Here is a 13301-nt window from a genome sequence, read left to right on the forward strand (position 1 = left end):
AGGAAAAGATTTTTCTTGGATGAGCAGAAATGACGTTTAATATAATTAAGTAACATAGCAACCCCAAATCTAACAATAGAGTGACATTTATCTCTTAAAAAAAGAAAAAAAAAGAACTATTTGTATTTCTTTTTAAAAATTCCCTTTGGGAACGGATGTAGGAGGAAAGCACTCTGAGTGTTAGAATTTTACAGAATGTTTTTCTACTTTGGGGTTTTGTATTTTGAATCATTTGTTCCAGTGTCAAGGGCATCAGACCTTGATTTTGATCACAACTTATACACATTTTGTTTATAAGTCACACACACTGCGTTCTTCTACACATCGGGCGGTAGAGTTTAAACGCTGAACTCACTCCAGGGCAACGTCTTCTCGGACACGTGAGTGTAACAACTACGCCTTTACACTGTGCTGCTTCTGTTTGGAGACTGAGTATGTAGAGCCCAGGATCAATTTGCTGACTGCATTTGCCTTGGTTGCCCTGACTATGTCATTAAACAAACATTTATTCATTAAATAACCATTCATTGAGAGTCTCCTGGGTGCCAGGCTCTCTGGGTGCCAACACTAGCGCATAGGGAATGAAAGATATACAGATGAAGACGATACGATCCCTGCCCTCAGACAGGTCACAAGCAGGCAGGCCATGGTTCTTCCGTCCTGTGTCCATTATGATGTTTGTCCCGTCCAATCAGGGCTGGGACTGAAGAAAGCGAGAGAGACACCTAGGACAAAATTTTAGGAGACACACGCCCTCAGGGCTGTGCAAATGCAGATGGGTACCTGAGAGTGAGGGTCTCAGTAAATTTTGAGCTCCCGGGCTCCTGGCTTCACCCTTGCCCTGGCCTGCCAGTCTCCTAACCCGGCCACCTGGCTGCCTGACCTCCCACCTCACCTCTTCCCTTCTGCTGCCCTTCTCCCAAGTCACTGACACACTCACTCTCCTCTCAGCTCCTTCACTTCCCCGAAAACGTCTACACTCAGTGTCTATTTTTCATGCCTGGGAGTATGCAGCCCTCCCTGCACCCAGCCCTCATTTACCTGCTTCTTCCAGGCCTCGTTTGAACCGCACGCTGCAAGTCCTCCCCAGCCCTAACAGCCTGCTCAGTTTCTCCCCAGGCACCTGCCCTCCTGTAGCAGCGGCCAGCACGAGCCAATGTGTATTCAAACTACTGCCTGGGAACCCAGCTCCCCATCCTGGGTCGTGCGCCTGTAGGAAGCGAGGCTTGTATTCCCGTCTTTGTGGGACCTCGCTCCAAACCTGCATCACCCAGCACAGTGCCTTACACCTGGTGGGTGTCTTAGCCCACTCCAGCTGCTATAACAAAGTACCACAGACTGGGTGGCTTGACAACAAACAGCTATTTCTCCCAGTTCCGGAGGCTGGGAAGTCCATGATCAAGGTGCCAGCAGTTGTGGTGTCTGGTGAGGGCTGGCTTCCTGTTTGCAGATGGCCGTCTCCTGGCTGTGTCCTCACATGGCGGAGAGCAGATAGAGAAAGCAAGCTCTCTCCTGTCTCGTCCTGTAAGGGCGCTAATCCCATTCCTGAGGTCTCCTCTCTCATGACCTAATCACCTCCCAAAGGCTCCACCTCCAAACACCACCATCCTACTGGCGACTAGGTTTCAACATAAGAATTTTAGGGGGACACAAACCTTCAGTCCATGGAGTGGGCTTTTAGCAAATGATTGCTCCATTTGTCTGAATCTTTACAATCTTCAGCACATTTTTAGTGTTGCTTTTCACTTCAACAAAAGCAAACATTGGTTTGAGGTGTCACAACACTCTAATTCTACAGAAATATAACAGGAATTATAAGGAGTCAGCTTGCTAAAAAACGCATTTTCTTATTTCCCAGTGGCTAATAAATGCAATGGTAGCTTAAGCAAAGGGGCCTTTGTTTAGCACTAATTTCATTTGTATGTGGGGGGGTGGTAAATTGTTTATGACGATAGGCTTTCTCTTTGTTGTATAAAAGATGGTCACTGGCTGAAGGTCTCCACAGCCATTTCTCAGGGTAACACGACTATTAAATGACTTTTAATAAAGAGTTACACGGGTGACTTTCTTCAAATTGGACAACACAGCAATAACAGGATCTTCTCTTTACTGATGATGATAATGTGGCGTGGGATAGAATTAGATACAGCCAATTTAAGTAAGCAGCATTCCCTATATATTACTAAGGCACACCACTTCGTCAGTGTGGGAAATTGCAACCCCTCCTCCCACATACTCGCCACAAATGGTCATCTAAGTGTGCAGTTAGGATGCTTCTCAAGATGGTGTCCTGGAGGAGTTAGTAGCCTGGGACTCTTAGCATAATTTTACTGATGGCATTTGCTCTATACAAGGCCACACTGGGTTGATCTATCACAGCTATCCTAATATCAACCCCACTCTGAGCATTTGTGAAATCCATCCTGGAATTAACTTAATGGCCAAAGGTTGAATTTGTCCAATCATTGGAACTAGGGAGTGGCCATCCCCTCTTCTTGCTCTTTCCTTGCAAGGACCTGCTGTATGGGACGTCCGTCTTCATGGTGTAACTTGATAATACAGCTTAGAGTTATAGCAATTTTGTAACATATTTATGCAAGCAAATTCAAAACGCTGAATGGAAAACCCTTATCTTTCTAGGAAGACCTTAGCCAAAGCCCTTTGTGATGTGTTTTTCCTCCTTCCTCATTCCACATCCAGACACCACTCCTCTTCCATCTAAAATATGTAATAATTAAAGTCAAAATGAACACTACATGCTAAATGTGGAACAGAACAGGTTTTTCTAGTCCACAGTGACTTTACTACTGCAATCAAAACATGCATTGTCAACCAGGAAAGTTTCCAGACTCAGAAGTCCTGGAGCACGTTCAGGAGATGTGCCTTGAAATGTAGCAAGGTTGCAGCCAGGGGTAAATAAAGAGAAGCTCACACTGTTCAGTAGATGTGCTTCTAGAAAGCTGTATAAAGACTGAAAGGCTGTAAAATCAATGAGTTTTTAAAATCAGTTAATTGGGAGTTGGTTGTGTTAGAGGAAATATGAATGAAGACTCATCAATTTTATCTGCTTCCAAGTTGTGAGTTTAGGGCTTTCTAAAAGTACGCAGGTTCCTCCAAAAATTAAAAATAGAACGACCTGATGATCAAGCAATTCCACTTCTGGGTACATATTCAAAGGAAACGAAATCGCTCTCTCAAAGAGGTTTCTGAACCCCCATGTTCATTGCAGCATTACTCACAGCAGCCAAAACATGGAAATAACTTAAGTGTCCATCAACAAGTGAATGGATAAAGAAGACATGTTGTAAATATATATATAGAATATTATTCAGCCATAAAAAAGAAATAAATCCTGCCATTTGCAACAACATGATGCCCTTGAGGCCATTATGCTAAGCAAAATAAGTCAGACAGAGAAAGATAAATACTGTATGATCTCACTTATATGTGGAATCTAAAAAAACTGAACTCGAGAAACAGAGAGCAGATTGGTGATTTCCCAGGGAGGGAGTGGGGGTGGGGGAAATGGGGGAAGATAGCAAAAAAAAAAAAAAGAAGAAAAATATTTCATGACTCATGGAAATTACATGAAATTGAAATTTCAGTGTCCATAAATAAAGTTTAATTGGAATACAAATTAATTAATTAATTATAAAAAGTAGCCATCCAGTTCTTTGAGACTTAGGGTCCATGACTACAGACCTGAACTGCAGAGAAAGTGATGAAGGGCAATCCACAGAGATGTCACTCAGTACCGAGTACTCTGGGATCACACAGTTCAATTGAATTGGGAATGAGGGAAAGGAAGAATGTCTTGACCTCTGTCTTAGGTGTTGTCTCTGCCACCACATGTTCCATTACTCTTTGCTTCAGTGGATTCAGAACCCAAATTTAGGGTTCTCCTGTAACCACCAGGTTGATTGACTGCCGGGCACAAATAAACTACCACCAAGTAACTCACCCCAACTGTTGCTCACTCGTTCTTGGAGACCTCCCAGAAAGAAGATTTGCAAAAATTCCAGAGTTTCATTACTTCAACCTCGAGCTTGTGTTTCTTGCTAATATTGTCACTTCATTGGTCTGGGGTTGGGTAAACAATCGTGAATGAAACTGGGACCCCTCTCCATGGTCTGATAGGTGAATCTAGCAACAAGCTGCATAGGCTTAAAGTCAGTACAATAAAAATCCATGTGCGCTGTGAAGCCCCATGCAGGCCTCCTAAGCTTGTGTTTAGATGACCTTGCAACCCCTCATCTCATGACTGAAGACGGCAGCAGGATGAATCAGCAACAGGAAGAGATAAAGGGTACCTCGCCCTCACATTTCCCAGCTCATTTCTTAGAGATTGAGGGGAAAAGTAACAACACTGGTCCTTGCCTCCCTCCACACAGAGATAACACCAATAGTCCAAGCCTCGTTTGACATATAACCAAAAAGTTCTTTCTCTCTTTGAAGGTGAGACTATTAGAAATGTAAGGCCTTTCCTGCGCCTACACTGCTTTGTTAAAAGGTATAAAAACTGCACTCAGGTCTGTGGACCTCAGAGCAGTTCCCCAGAACACTCTGTTGGCCTGTTTCTCAGGACTGGAGTTCCTCACTTTGATTACTGAATAAACTCCTTCCCTTAACTTTTACCTAGACTCTTTATTTCAGTCAACACAATCATAATTGTTTATGGAATATTTCTTGGATTCATATCTTGGACACAATGTGGCTTATACACACAAGGACAGCAAACAGATGAGATATAAAGCCTCAGCCCTTAAGAAGTTTATAGATGAATTAAAGAATCGAAATGAATTTCCCTGACCTCATTCTCTGCGCACTTTGCAGGATCCCTCAACATAACATACAACTAATCTTCTAGAACCTTCAAGAACTTTTCAAGATCAAGTTCAGGCTCCTCATACTGATTCTCAAAGCTTTCCAGGCTCTGCCCCATTTTACTTCTCCAACGTTATCTCCCCTCACCTGTTATCTGCACACCTTCCATCTCCAGACCCACTCCAGCTCCGGGCAGCCCAGGGGTCTCCCTGTCTCTCCAATATTGTTTGTTTGGTTCACTCTCCCTGTCACTACTCATAAAAGATTGCCACAATGGCACTAGTCAACAAAGGCTTTATGTAAGAGATGGTTTTAGAGAATGAAAGCCTATTTGAAAGATCTTTTGTGGTGGCCTGAGCTAATTAGCTTCCATTTCTTCACGTTAGATCTGCTGCTCACCTTTATCCAAATAATAACCTTTTATGTGTGGTAAAACTTAATTGAGCCTCATAACTTGGAACTTATGCAGACAAGGGTTAATTTGAAGTTTGACTTTTACAACTGACAATTAGCAGCACTTAATATATGAGCAAGTTTGATGGGAGGAAGGTTTAGATATCGTAAAAGGTAAAAATTTTTTTAGCACTTTCAAGTATTTTAGAAACACCTTTTACCAAAAAGAAAAAAAAAGGATGTACTAATTAGAAAGAAATCTTATATATTTATTAAAGCAAGATCCATAAGGTAATCTACTAAGATTTTTATTAACTTAATTGGGTGCTGTAAGAATTCAAAGTAATCAAAATCCATTTCCTTTACATATTATATAATTTAACTTTTTCTCTAATTGAGATCTGCTTCAATTTAGTGCAAATGAATAAAACATTATTCATTAGAAAACTTTATTCGTTTGGAGATCATTAAAATAATTCTCTATGCCTACCTCCTGGCTCTAGGGTTTACTGTGTGACCTTGGGCAGGTCATTTTAACATCTATAAGGCTCAGGTACGTCATATATAAGGCGGGAAAAAATGGAACCTCTTGTGAGATTCGTGAGGATTAATTGGGAAGACATCCGGTGTAGAGCCAGGCCAGTGGTAGACACTCAATAAACATCAGTTTTTCCTTACCTTCTTTCTTACTGATTCTTAAAAGATAGCCTTGGGGCCGGCCCGTGGCCCAGTGGTTAAGTTCGCTCGCTCCGCTTAGGCAGCCTAGGGTTTCTCTGGTTCGGATCCTGGGCACTGACATGGCACCTCTCATCAGGCCATGTTGAGGCAGCATCCCACATGCCACAACTAGAAGGACCCATTACTAAAATATACAAGTATGTACTAGGGGTATTTGGGGAGAAAAAGCAATAAAAAAAAAATAGAAGATTGGCAACATTTGTTAGCTTAGGTGCCAATCTTTAAAAAAAAAAAAACGATAGTCTGTATATATCTTTAGATTGATCTTTTGGTACTGTGTTTTTATTTTGGGTATGAATTAATTCTTTTTGTAAAACCAAAATCCCCCTATTGGCATTTTACTAAAATAGTCCAATTGTTTTGCAGTAATTCTAGTAAGTGTTTCTGATAAAACTGAGAAGATCCAGTCAGTGATGTACCCCATATCAATCAGGAATAGTTTCAGATGCAAGTAACAGAATATCCAATCCATAGTGTCTGAAAAATAAAGAGTTGTTTTTGTTTTGTTTTGTTTTATTACATAACACAAAAATCCAGAGATAGGAGCTATTAGCATTGGCTCACCTGCTCCGCGGTGCCTTCAAGGACCTCAGTTCTTTTCATCTTTTTACTTGCTCTAGCTATTGTCATTACACCAGTGCTTCACCCTCCTGCTTGTCTGAGGTTGTTACCACATCTCCAGTGCATCTTTCCACATTCGAGGTTGAATGAATGGGGAAGAATAGCACCAGCCACATCTTTCTCAGCGTAACAAAATCCTTACCAGAAGTCTCTCAGCACACTTCCGCTTATGCATTTTTCACCAGAACTAGCCACATGAACACTTCTTTCCAATTGCAAGAGAGGCAAGAAAACCAGTATCTGGCAAAGGAAAGATGGATTTCCATAATTTTCTTAGACTAATGACAATTCATCAGCTGGACTAAGTCACATTACTACCCAGAACAAAATCAAGACTGTTTTAGCAAGAAAGAAGTGTAGGGGGTGGATACGACATTGGTAACAGGGTCTGCATGTATGGCCCTTCTATCCCATGAAAGTAGTCTGTGGGGTTGTGAAGCACTGCTCTCTGCCCTTCGTCACTCACATCTCTCATCAGTTACAAAACTCTCAGATACAACCCAACAGTTAAGATTAAATTCATATAAATCTCAAATTTTGTTATGTTTGCTTTATCTATTAAAAAGAACTCTTTAAAGGTAGAAAGCTGGATGAGGAGATTTCTCACAGATCTGAGATCTATGATTCAAAATTCAATATAAGAACCATAAGGGTACTGTGTACAGTTCTTTTTTTCTTTTTTTTTTGAGGAAGATTAGCCCTGAGCTAACTGCTGCCAATCCTCTTCTTTTTGCTGAGGAAGACTGGCCCTGAGCTAACATCCATGCCCATCTTCCTCTACTTTTATACATGGGACGCCTACCACAGCATGGCTTTTGACAAGCGGTGCCATGTCCGCACCCAGGATCTGAACCGGCGAACCCCGGGCCACCGAGAAGCGGAACATGCAAACTTAACCGCTGCGCCACTGGGCCAGCCCCACTCTATGCACTTCTTGAGTAAGAATATCTCCTACTATGCCCTTATCTGCACCTCATTCAAGTCGTGATCAGTTAGAATTTCAAGATCTTTTTCAGAAAGTCTACTCTTTCTTTTTGCAGCTTATTTTTCCTCAATAAGTTAACAAATCTCTGCTTTTCCCTATTGATATCTTTCTAACCAGTTTGAATCAATATCATTCAATCATTCTACAAACATTTTCAAAGCACTTATTTTGTGCCTCACTCTGGGAATATAAAGATGGAGACAAAACCATTTTTTGTCTATAAGAAGCTCATAATCTGGGAGAAAGATTGTAAGCCAATAATGTATAAGGAATAGTTTGTCATAGGTGTTATGAGAGAAATAATAAAGGAGAAGGGGAGAGAAAGGCAAGAGTGGCCAGTTCTTAATGGGGTAGAGACAGAACGAAACTGAGAATGAAGAAGTTAAAATCTTCCTTGGGCGGAAACTTTGAGATGAGCTTTGCTAACTGCCCCTGTGCATACTCAGCACAACCAACTGTTGTTTAAAACTAAACAGCTCTTTCTGTCCCTCCTTAGTATACGAGTGAGCTGTTTTTCCCAGGAAATTAAGGTCCAGACTTCAAGATTCAGCCTTACAAGGTCAAATGCAGGCTGAAGATGAAAACTAACCAGAAAAGTCCAGACAAGTCAAGGGAAAAGAAATTCGGTCCTCAAGAACAAACACAGGCTGGTGGGAAGGCACCAACCAGCAAAGCCACATGCTCCCCCTCCCCTACCTAAAACCCCAGAGAAAAACCCCTACCTTTCTCCCTTTGAGGAGGTGGTTTTGAGTTTTAACTCCCATCTCCTCATCTGGCTGCCTTTTGATAATAAAACTCTTTCCTTGCCGCAAGCCTGGCATTCCAGTTATTGGCCCTCCTGTGTATTGGATGAACGAACCTGTGTTAGTGTTCAGTAACAAGGATTCTAAGAATCTGAGTCATGAACTTGGGAGACCTTCTCTAGAGCTAGCATCTTCTGGATTGATTGCATTTTCAAGGAATTCATTTGTAGGTGTTTTCCTTTTGCTAACAATTGCATATGTTATAAACTCTTTGATTAAAGATTTGTTAATAGGGGAAAATCTTTGTGTCTTCAGTGATGACAGATTTGTTTATCACTGCCTATCATGATGCTCTCTAGCTTGTGGGAAGAGAGCCAAAGGGAAAAGACTGATTTCCCAGCTTCCTTCAGGGTCAATGGGAAATCACTCACTTTTTTTCTCTTGGCCACTCGGCTCCCCGACACACGTTTGTTCATGACACTAGGAAGTGAGTAGGCACCTACTAGTGATCACCAGCTTTTGAATTCTCTCCTTCAACTTTAAGCTAAATGAAGATGAAATTAGAAATTCAATAACTTCATGTATCAGCTACTATTTTCCAAATTGTGCCTTGTGACTCATTAACAACTCATGAAATCAGTTCAGTGGGTCTTAATCAGCTTTTTTGTTAAGAAGTGGAATAGAAGATATCAGAATGCATTTCACCTAGTAAGACAAAAATTGTTTGGTGAAACTTCTGTTGCAGTTGTGTGTGAGTGTGTATGTGTGTATTGGGTCACAACATAAAATATATTTCTCACTGTGTCGCAGTAAAAGTTAAGCCATTGAACGTGACTCTAATCCCCATGAAGGCACTTATTAACCATCTAGCAAACATTTGTTGAATTGAACTGATTTGTATGTGTGCTTGTTGGTTTACTTAACAAACACTTACTAAATCTAACTGTGTACACTACATTAACCATTGCAACTCCTCATTTAAATTTTCTGAAAATGTAGGACACCGGCAAGCTTTCAAAGGTTAATCAGATTCAGTAAATGCACTTTTTTTAGGGATAAGTCATTCCATTTACTGGGATTGCTTCATAGTCTTTAATCTGGCTTAACTCCTTCCTGCTGTATAAAATAAACCCAAGGTCTCTCAATGATGTCCAGAAAAAGATCTTAGGAAAGCATGAGGTACAGTGGGTCGTCAGCAAACAGAGCCTTCAGATCCTTATTGGTCCTAGTCTGGTCCAAACCTCTCCCCCACAGTCAGTCAGAGCAGGTCTACACAGTGTCCTTGCCTCCAGCATAAATGATGTCACAGGTCTCTGTCCCTAGTGTTCCTTTTTCAGGACATGGGTGCTGAGCACTAATCTTTTCTTGCTACAATGACACCCCAATCCCACCAGCACTGCCAGCAGAGAGGCTTTGCCATTCCCAGGAGCTATGTACACTGTCATTGTCCCTCAGTGGGCAGTGTTCCCTACTGTCCAGAGCCATCAGAGTTCTCAATGCCCAAGATGTGCCTCCCAGCATCCCATGCTATCTCAGGAGACTACAGCTTACGAGATCTGGGCCAAATCCAAAGTTGCCTGCACCATCTGCTCTTCCATCTCTCAGCCTGCAGGGGTCAATCCTCCTACAAATTCCTGAGTTCTCTGCCTGCCTTGGACAGCGGGGCCAAGTTGTGGCAGGGGCATCAGGTAAAGATTGCAATCACAACTAAGACAGCCTCTGACCTGTTCGCAGCCTGGTGGAGGGTATGGCACACAGATATGTGATTCACATATCTGTGATCCACAGATATGTGAGCAACCAGGGGGTTGAGCAAGACTCTCAGAGGCCCCCCTCTTTTCTCACCCTCCCTAATCCAAAGGAGAATACACGCCCATGCCCCATTATCAGGGACCAGGGCTCTAAGAGTTCACGGCCTCAGCCACAGTGCGCGTGCCATTGCTTCCTGGAGAGGAGGCTTATCACGTCTCCGTCCCTGCCCCTGAAGGGCATGTTCATATCATCTGAGCTCCCAAGCTCGGCTGACCCTTGTGAAAGTCCAACCTGGTCAGTTAGGCTCCGGACTGCCTCAGCTGCGTTCCTCCTGAGCTTTCTGAACGCCCTGGCGAACAGGCAAAGCGTTCTGCAGTCTCCTTTTCCTCTCTCCTGAACCGGATCTACAGTACCCTAAAGGAGAGCAGATTTGCAGGTTTTTCCCAGCCTTGTTCCCAAGCAAACCCTTGGCTGCCGGCTGGCTCTCCTTCGTCCTCTCTGGCCCCTCCCATTTGCCCGAATAACTATCTTGGCTTACCCTATGGGTGCCCTTACCTGATTGTGGCGTGTTGTCTCCCCCACTATAGTCTAAACGTCTTGGTTGACGTCAGTGTATTTTGTTTGTCTTTCAATCTCTGGTATTTAGTGCAGTCCTTGGACAGAGCTGGCGCTCAGTAAAAAGCTTGCTAGCAGATTGAAAGAATAACTGAAAATTGCAGAAAAATAGAGTTGGTAGGAAAAATGAAATTCCTTTATTACACATATTCCAGGGAGCAACCTTAGCAGCTATATCATAAGCTAACTGGTGTATGCTGGGATTTTCTCATTATAGAGGCTGGAATTTGACTTGTGTTCCATCCAAATCATTGTTCTAAGCGGTATCACAATGCAAGCCACCATATTCCTATTCCTGTGTGTTCTGTGTTATCTAACCTTGCTTCAACACATCCCTCTGAATGGAAAACTTTTCTTAAATTATCATTATACAAACAACACATGGTCACAAAATAATCACAAGTCTTCATAAGCTAAACTAAAAATAAACCCCAAACACTCCAAATCCTACCACCAAATAATTATTGTTAATATTTGGGATGCAGCCTTCTTAGTTGTTTGTCTTTTTTTAGCAGCCTTATTAAGATATAATTCACATATTGTCTTAGTTTGCTAGGGCAATATATTAGTTAGGGTTCTCCAGAGAAACAGAACCAACAGGATGTGTGTGTGTGCGTGTGCATGTGTGTGTGTGTTGGTATGTGTGTGTATATACATAGAGAGAGAGAGAGAGGAGAGAGAGATCCATCGATTAATTTTAAGTAATTAGCTCACAGGACTGTGGAGGTGCAAGTCCAAAATCTGCAGGGTAGGCAAGCAGGCTGGAGATCCAGGGAAGAATTGCAGCCCAAAGGCAGTCTCCCGGCAGAAATCCTTCTTGCTCAGGGCAGGCCAATGTTCTTTCTATTCAGGCCTTCCATTCATAGGACGAGACCCACCCACATCAGGGAGTGTAAGCTGCTTTGCTCAAAGTCCACAGATGTAAATGTTAATCTCATCTAAATAACACTTCACAGAAACTCCAAAGTAATGTTTGACCAAATATCTGGGCACCGTGGTCCAGCCAAGTTGAAAAATAAAAGTAACCCTTGCAGGCTGCCATAACAAAGCGCCACACGCTGGGTGGCTTAAAGGCTTAAAGAACCAGCCTTTAACACATGCCATGCAGTTCACTCATTTAAAGTGTCGAATTCCATTCTTTAACACGTTCACAGACTTGTGCGACCATCACAAAAATCAAATTTAGAACATTTTCATCCTTCCCCAAAGAAATCCCGTACCCATTAACGGTCACTCCCCAACCCCCACTCCCTGTCCCCACAGCAGAGGGAAATCTCTGCTAAATCTCTATTCATAATCGAGGAAACTGAGGCCCAGAGATTCATCCAGGGCTAGAATCCAGCTGAGAAAAAACACAGGGCCTCCTCCAGGGAGGAATTTGAGCCACTACTAGACAGTCACTTGCTCAGTTATACTAGTTTTTTAAGTGTCAAAATAAGAATTAATATCCCTGAGGATTGTTTCCGTCTGTCAAGAAGTGTCACGGCTATCTCGACTGCACGCTTGTGCTGCTAGATATTTGCTGCTTCTGCTCTGGTTCGTCAGCATGTTAAGCCTTATCATGAAGCATCCTGTGCATTACCCCTCAACAGTAGGTACAAAGCACCCTTCTCAGGGTCTCAAGAGCTATCCAAGCCAAATGCATTAGCTTTTTATCCATACACCTAAATCTGGCTTGTAAAGTGAATGTCAGCAAAGAACCATGACGTTAATTGTTCAGAAATGCTTTCACAACATCACCACTTGGAAGAGACAAACGAATTGGTTTTATTTACATCATGTAGAAAGGACAACATGAAAAGCCAGGATAAATTATGTCCTGGTTTATGTGCTTCTTGGGTTGAAAAATAAAACAAAACACCCTGTGGGGGGATTTCCTTTCTAGGTACGTGTGTCCCAAAGCTGCTGGTTACTTTTGACTTTTAGTCACTTCTACTTACTAAAGTGACTTCAAGCACAGCATTCAGCAGCCACTCTCAAACTTCTAGCCCTATACATTTCAAGCATTGTCACTGTGTAGTTTGAAGATGCCAGCGGGTATACTACTGTTTTATTAAACAAATGAGTAAAATTCTTCTGGGGTGGTTGGGTTTCCAGGAAAAGAAAGCACTGAAGGAGAACAAAAGTTACGAGAGATGGAAAACACTGTTTACAGGTTGGGGGGGTGGGTAGATGCTGGTGAAAGGGAAAGCAGGCACCTTTGAAGTAGGCTAATGTATATTTTGTGGAACCTACCTAGTTTACTAGATTTAAGGGCTCAAAAAATTGGGAACAATATATTCTGCATCGTTATAAACGCATTGTTTGTCCTCTCTTTAACCGTATCAGAACATTTAAGACACATCAAAGGGTTAGAATTACATAGTTAACCCAGAATCCCCTGTGGTTTGAAGGCTGAGTGTTGCCTCATTACCAGTGCCAAGTACACACCAGTGAGACTGGCGTATAGCCACACTCGGGCTTTACTTTGTGGTGAGAGGATATTTCAGGTCTAAAATCTGGGAACAGGTCCAATCCTTCTTGAGTCAAAAGTCAAAGCACGGTCAAGGTTGTTGTTAGAGACCTGTTCCAATTCATGCCCTGGCTAGCTTGACAAGCCAGTTCACACCCAAATTTTTAGCTCTTCGGGT

The 13301-nt window shown here is 42.4% G+C and overlaps 1 protein-coding gene across 2 annotated transcripts in view; it reads right to left on the reverse strand.

The window, feature by feature from the left end:
- The window catches only part of MRO (maestro), a 34286-nt gene extending 23611 nt beyond the window's left edge, over nt 1-10675 (reverse strand). The window contains exon 1 of one of the 2 annotated variants that reach the window (XM_070275659.1): nt 10612-10675. The gene's annotated coding sequence lies outside the window, so the exon portion shown is untranslated. Of the gene's footprint in view, nt 1-10347; nt 10514-10611 lie in introns of those variants that run through there. The other variant, XM_001499322.6, reaches the window with a different exon arrangement.
- Between the last annotated feature and the right edge of the window lie 2626 nt (nt 10676-13301).

The sequence above is a fragment of the Equus caballus genome, chromosome 8 (genome assembly GCF_041296265.1).
Source record: "Equus caballus isolate H_3958 breed thoroughbred chromosome 8, TB-T2T, whole genome shotgun sequence".
NCBI classification, from domain to species: domain Eukaryota; kingdom Metazoa; phylum Chordata; class Mammalia; order Perissodactyla; family Equidae; genus Equus; species Equus caballus.